This window comes from Triticum dicoccoides, chromosome 5A (genome assembly GCF_002162155.2).
Source record: "Triticum dicoccoides isolate Atlit2015 ecotype Zavitan chromosome 5A, WEW_v2.0, whole genome shotgun sequence".
In the NCBI taxonomy this organism is placed as follows: Eukaryota; Viridiplantae; Streptophyta; class Magnoliopsida; order Poales; family Poaceae; genus Triticum; species Triticum dicoccoides.
This window is the reverse complement of record NC_041388.1, coordinates 120,723,632-120,730,202: the sequence shown is the minus strand read 5'-3', so window position 1 is coordinate 120,730,202 and position 6,571 is coordinate 120,723,632. Positions and strand designations below refer to the sequence as shown.

The 6,571-nt window shown below is 42.6% G+C and overlaps 1 long non-coding RNA gene and 1 pseudogene across 1 annotated transcript; both read right to left on the bottom strand.

Moving 5' to 3' along the window:
• Positions 1 to 1,796: 1,796 nt before the first annotated feature.
• LOC119297076 lies at positions 1,797 to 2,712 on the bottom strand. Its single transcript, XR_005145511.1, has 4 exons — positions 2,660 to 2,712; positions 2,501 to 2,546; positions 1,976 to 2,040; positions 1,797 to 1,865 (listed from the first exon to the last, which is right to left on the bottom strand). It is a non-coding gene; the product is annotated as an uncharacterized LOC119297076 (long non-coding RNA).
• Positions 2,713 to 3,808: 1,096 nt separating this feature from the next.
• On the bottom strand, positions 3,809 to 3,900 carry LOC119304539 (annotated as a pseudogene).
• Between the last annotated feature and the right edge of the window lie 2,671 nt (positions 3,901 to 6,571).

Genomic DNA, 6,571 nt, shown 5'->3' with positions numbered 1-6,571 from the left:
TCAGAGGGAGTATATTGTACGTTCATAAGTGAAACGAACGTATTGTACCCACCCTAGTCCTCTTTCAATCGATCTCCAGACCCCGAGATGAAATCGAGAGAGAACGAGTGGGGGCATGTGTGATACCTAAGGCGGATTCAAAATTTTGATCCGGTGATCATAGCATCCGCAAATCATATATAAAGGGTATTCAATGTTCGTTTCATTTTTGAATGTACAATATACTCCCTCCTATCCTTTCTAGTTTACATATAAGTTTTATGTATAATCAAAGTATCTCTACTTTGATAAAAAAAGTATCAACATTCAACAACGCCCAATCAATATTGTTAGATTCGTACGTACTCCTAGATTTGTACTCGAGATGGTTTCCAATTTGTTTTCAACCACGTGAATGTGCTTGTTCTCGCGCATGCTCTTCCTACTCGGATTTCACCACGTATAGCCAGTCCAATAGTAACTTTTTTTAAGCTCCATGTCCAATAGTACTAGTGGAGTACTGACAACATCTGTACTAGAGTATGCAGTGCTCATAGTTGTACTCCCTCCTTCCATTTATATAGGGCATATGTGGAGGAGAGAGATGTGAAAAAGTAAGGGGAGTGAGCTCTCATGCAAGAGCCTAGCTATATATGCATTCCTAGTTAAATACATACAATAAATATGAAGAAAGAGATGGAGATGAGATGGAAAAAAGTACTAATACAATAGCCAACCTTATAATTTTTTTTGCGGGTGTATGAGTGCATATAATAGATGATGGCTATAGATGACATGGCAGTTCCTTATAGCCATCGACTGGCTATATTATTAACCATGCTCTAATGCATTTTTCAAAACCGCATTTGACTATTGACAAGATTAATAGTACATGAGATGTATAATCACTACAAGAAATATGTCAACTTGTGACCTTGACTATTGGTCACTGAAAGGTCATTATTTTTCATTTGCGACCTTTTTGTGACCAAAAACAGAAGGTCAAAAGCTGGCGGTAGTAAACTGAAACTTACGACCTTCTCTGTGAGAAGGTCGTAGACGTTTACGACCAAAACAGAAGGTCGTTGAACCCATGACCTTTTGTTTTGGTCACTGGCTGTCTGCACATGCCACGTCAGATATGACGTGGCAAAATTGTGACGAATTGGAAAGGTCACTGACAAGATTCAGCCCGGTCCAGTTCAACCGTCTTTATGGGCCGAGCCCATTTATTATATATTTTTTCAAGCAATTTGTGTCAACTACATGGGCCGAGCCCAAGAATTCAGCCTTTTTATTTTATAGGACTTGGCCTTATATGATTCATTTATTTTTTGGGCCTCAAACTTTTTGTAGTCCATTTCAATTTTGGGCCTCCATAGCAAACATTCACAAACTTGACGAGCGTTGTTCCAGCGACAGTGAGATACAAGGATTTCAAACAAGCATGTATCAAGATCATTTTATTTCTTTCAACGCGAATGTATTCCTTAAACAGCCACGGGTACAACAATAAGTACATTCAACAATCCATCATCAATCGATGAACAGACTATAGCTACCAGCAGCAGCCTCCTGAAAGACTAGGAGGTACTACTAAGGAGCTAAACTAACAACAACCATCCATCATCAATCGGTGACACTAGCAATGAGCGAAAGCGGCGACATTTCAGAGACCCCCTCCCCTGCTGATGCTTTGCGTGCCGCATCACAAGTCCCCCTACATACAACAAGTTTTTAGATATTCAGAACAGAACATGTTGAGCAGTTAGGGGATCATGGGGAAAAAGTTGGCGGATGGATCAGGATGGTCTCAGATTGCTTTCGTCGTCCTCGTCGCTCACCTCATACTGGGACTTGTCAGAGTCGTCGGACGCCTCTCCTGCCTGAAACGAAAACCGGGATAGGCACAAAAGAGAATGGATCAATACCACAATGTTGTGTTAATATCACATGTCTATGATTCTGATGAAGGTGTTTGACGTGAATGTTATACCAGTGGGTTGTTGTAGGTGTCGATCTTCTTGGTGTACTTGGCCTTGGCAATTAGGGAGCCTTCTCCTGCAATTCATTCAAACAGAGGAGATGTTAATGTGGTGCAAGGCGATAGATTCTAGGATAAGTATTAACAGAAGAAGAATAGCTGAACAAATCATGCGAACTGGCATGGCGGATTTGGAAACAAATTCGAGCAGCAATTTGAATCGATGAGCACAAAGTATACAAATTCTAACAAGACTACAAGGCTACAAACATTTGAACATAGCAAACCATAAATTTGAACAACCATTGAGAATAGGAAGTAGATCGACAATTACACATCGACTAAATTCTAAATATCACTGACCAACTGGGTCAAACAATACCCAAATGACATGGTGCGGCTATACGGAAACATGGAAACCAACTCACAGTCTGCCAAAATTTCATCGCATCACCGAGCAAACACTGAGATTAGGCAGAAGAGACCAACACCGAATAGAGCAGTAACAGAGAGGGGATGGGGGAGCGGGTAACTTACAACATCACTCAAGATACTTCCACTTCTCACCACCGCCCTTGCCAACCTGCGATTTGAACACAAATCAGGACACATTATTTGAAAGGAAAACTATCACAACACCAGTTTGAATAAGAACAAGGAGACAAGAGTGGGAGCAAAGGGAACTGAGATGCTTACCATGGAGACATGCTTGATGTTGGAGTCCTTCCTGAAGTTGTCCCTGCGAAAACAGAACCAAAACGAGCCTAGTCTAGACATGTCACCATGCCACAGAAACAACACGAATCAAACCACAACAAAAAATCAGATCCGGGGCTCATATGAGGACTAAGACGGTGCTCAGGGGGCGCTTGGGCTTGTTGGAGTCCTTCTCGGCCTTGCTCTTCATCACCACAAGTCTGCATCGCCACAGAAATAATAGTAGCAAAGCAAATCAGAACCCGACACGAAACAACATCAGGAAAACACAAGCAAAACCACCGTGGGAAATGAGTCCATCACCTAAAACCAAGCAGACGATAACACTGAGTAAGAAAGACTGATGAGAGGTGCTGGTTTATCTAAAACCATTTCCTCGATAACACTCATTTCCATCTAAGGTGAAATAAACATATGCATGCCAAGGTGAAATAGTACAAAGAAAGCACTCATCAGGTAGCAGTGCATACAACATCCCTGTTTTTCTAGTAGCAAATACTCCGTTGTGTGTTAGCAGTAGTAAAAACTATATAAAATCCCTGTTTTACTAGTAGCAAATACTCTATGTTAGCAGTAGTAAAAACTCATGCAGGACCAAATTCAAAAAAAATTGTTGTAGCTAACAGAAGTATGGAACAATTGTTAACAACTCGAGTCAGAAAAGGTAGAGTGTCTCTTAAGAGAGACACAACTGATACTGATCAAAGATAATAACAAAGCACAAAAATAAACCGATCCATAAAAATCTTGTTTCTGAACATCGGCATCAAATCAACAACACTGAATTAACATGCATTAAAGGGAAGAGCTAATACAGGGCAGGTATATGGGTATCAAAACAAGCAAGAAAGGAATGACAATCTATTTTAAGTACTTCAGGTTTGAGCCATTATTTGATATATCAGGAGAATTATTGCAAGGATCACAAGCTTTGCTGTAAATAGGTTGTAACCACATTATTTGATATCAGATTGTAAACCATCGAATTACAAAAGAAACAACATGAAATTGCTGTTATGGCCAAGCAGAAGAAATCTCCTACTAATAAACAGTGATATATCAGGAGAATTATTAAAGCATAGAATTATCCACAATGGCCATATGAATAGAGGCATGTGCACTGGCTAGGAGGATCAGAATACTGGTTTGGTTTCTCTGAAGAGAAATAGCGCTCAGCATGTTCATTGCCAATCATCTGGGGAAAGGATCATCACATCCTCCAAATCGAATGTCACATTGAAAACAAATATAATGTTGGAGAATTTGAGAATGTGTAGTAAATCACTTGGAAGAATGTGTAGTTAGTATATTTGAGAATGTTGGAGAAAACAAATTTTTTTAATCAGTATATTTGTAGCATTGACAAAACTCCTTTAGGCAAGACTACGCATCAAAAACAAATATAATTGTTGGCAGTACGACTACGAACCAAGTTGTACCGTTACGCAAGACTTCTTATCAATGGCAGTACCTACCAAGTTGTACCGTCAATAGCAAGTTGCATCAGAGAATCACAGAAATCGCACTTAGGAACAGTTAATGATCCACACTGCCACGAGTCTCCTAGTAGAGCGTAGTGGAACCCCTGTAGTTATACTTGGATCTCTTTGAGCGCCTCGACGCACTTCCTCACCTTGGGCTACAGGCTCTTGAGCATGTCCTAGTGCCACACTGCCAATCCTTGCAGCGTGTTCTGCACAACCACCGCACCGAATTAGCACAACTAGGCCACATAAACAACCCAGAGCCACCCAAATGAACGAGGAACAAAATAACACAAAAGCGTTGCGGGAAACCTCACCTTAATCGACTCGACCAAGTTGGCCTAAGCTCTCGGCGCTGAGCTCAGGAGTCCACGCGCTGAGCTCTGCATTGAAACCACCACCAGTGAAACCAATAAGACCTTACGCCCCATCAACGGCAATGCAAGGGGGGAGCGGGAGCGTAGAACGAACCTGCGGCGTTAGGGACGGCGACGCCGAGGGCGGAGAGGTCAAGGGTATCCTTGTCATCGCTCATGGCCACTGGAGACTCGGGCTCCTTCCTCCTGCGCGGGCGATAGCGAGGGAAGGCTGGGTGAGAAACCCTAGCGGCGGGGCCATGGCCATGGCCGCGGGGTAGGGTTAGGCTTGAGCTGGTAGCTGCTGGGTTGGATCTGGAGGCCGGCGGTGGGGCTGGTTGAGAGGAGGTCGCCGTCGGCAGGTGGGATCGGGGGATGATACGTCTCCAACTTATCTATAATTTTTGATTGCTCCATGCTATATTATCTACTGTTTTAGACATTATTGGGCTTTATTTTCCACTTTTATATTACTTTTGGGACTAACCTATTAACCGGAGGCCCAGCCCAGAATTGTTGTTTTTTGCCTGTTTTAGGGTTTCGAAGAAAAGGAATATCAAACAGAGTCCAAACGGAATGAAACCTTCGGAAACGTGATTTTCTCATCAGATAAGATTCGGGAGACTTGGACCGTCTGTCAAGAAAGCCACGAGGTGCTCACGAGGGTAGGGGGCGCCCCCCTAGGGCGCGCCCCCTGCCTCGTGGGCCCCTCGAAGCTCCACCGACGTACTTCTTCCTCCTATATATATCCACGTACCCCCAAACGATCGGGGACAGAGCCAAAAACCTAATTCCACCTCTGCAACTTTCTGTATCCACGAGATCCCATCTTGGGGCCTGTTCTGGAGCTCCGCCGGAGGGGGCATCGATCACGGAGGGCTTCTACATCATCACCCAAGCCCCTCCGATGAAGTGTGAGTAGTTTACTTCAAATCTACGGGTCCATATCTAGTAGCTAGATGGCTTCTTCTCTCTTTTTGGATCTCAATACAATGTTCTCCCTCTCTCTCGTGGAGATCTATTCGATGTAATCTTCTTTTTGCGGTGTGTTTGTTGAGACCGATGAATTGTGGGTTTATGATCAAGTCTATCTATGAATAATATTTGAATCTTCTCTGAATTCTTTTATGTATAATTGGTTATCTTTGCAAGTCTCTTCGAATTATCAGTTTGGTTTGGCCTACTAGATTAGTTGTTCTTTCCTTGGGAGAAGTGCTTAGCTTTGGGTTCAATCTTGCGGTGTCCTTTCCCAGTGACAGAAGGGGCAGCAAGGCACGTATTGTATTGTTGCCATCGAGGATAACAATATGGGGTTTTTATCATATTGCATGAAACTATCCCTCTACATCATGTCATCTTGCTTAAGGCATTACTCTGTTTTTTAACTTAATACTCTAGATGCATGCTGGATAGCGGTCGATGAGTGGAGTAATAGTAGTAGATGCAGAATCGTTTCGGTCTACTTGTCTCGGGCGTGATGCCTATATACATGATCATACCTAGATATTCTCATAACTATGCTCAATTATGTCAATTGCTCAACAGTAATTTGTTCACCCACCGTAGAATACTTATGCTCTTGAGAGAAGCCACTAGTGAAACCTATGGGCCCCGGGTCTCTTTCTCATCATATCAATCTCCATCACTTTACTATTGCTTTCCTTTTACTTTGTTTTTACTTTATTTATTTTGCATCTCAATACCAAAAATGCCAAAAAATATTATTTATCATCTCTATCAGATTTCACTTTCATAAGTGACTGTGAAGGGATTGACAACCCCTAAGCGCGTTAGTTGCGTTGTGATATTGTTTTTGTGTAGGTACAAGGGACTCGAGCGTAGCCTCCTACTGGATACCTTGGTTCTCAAAAACTGAGGGAAATACTTACGCTACTTTGCTGCATCATCCCTTCCTCTTCGGGGAAATCCAACGCAGTGCTCAAGAGGTAGCAAGAAGAATTTCTAGCGCCGTTGCCGGTGACTCTGCGCAAAAGTCAACATACCAAGCACCCATCATAATCTCTATCTCCCGCATTACATTATTTGCCATT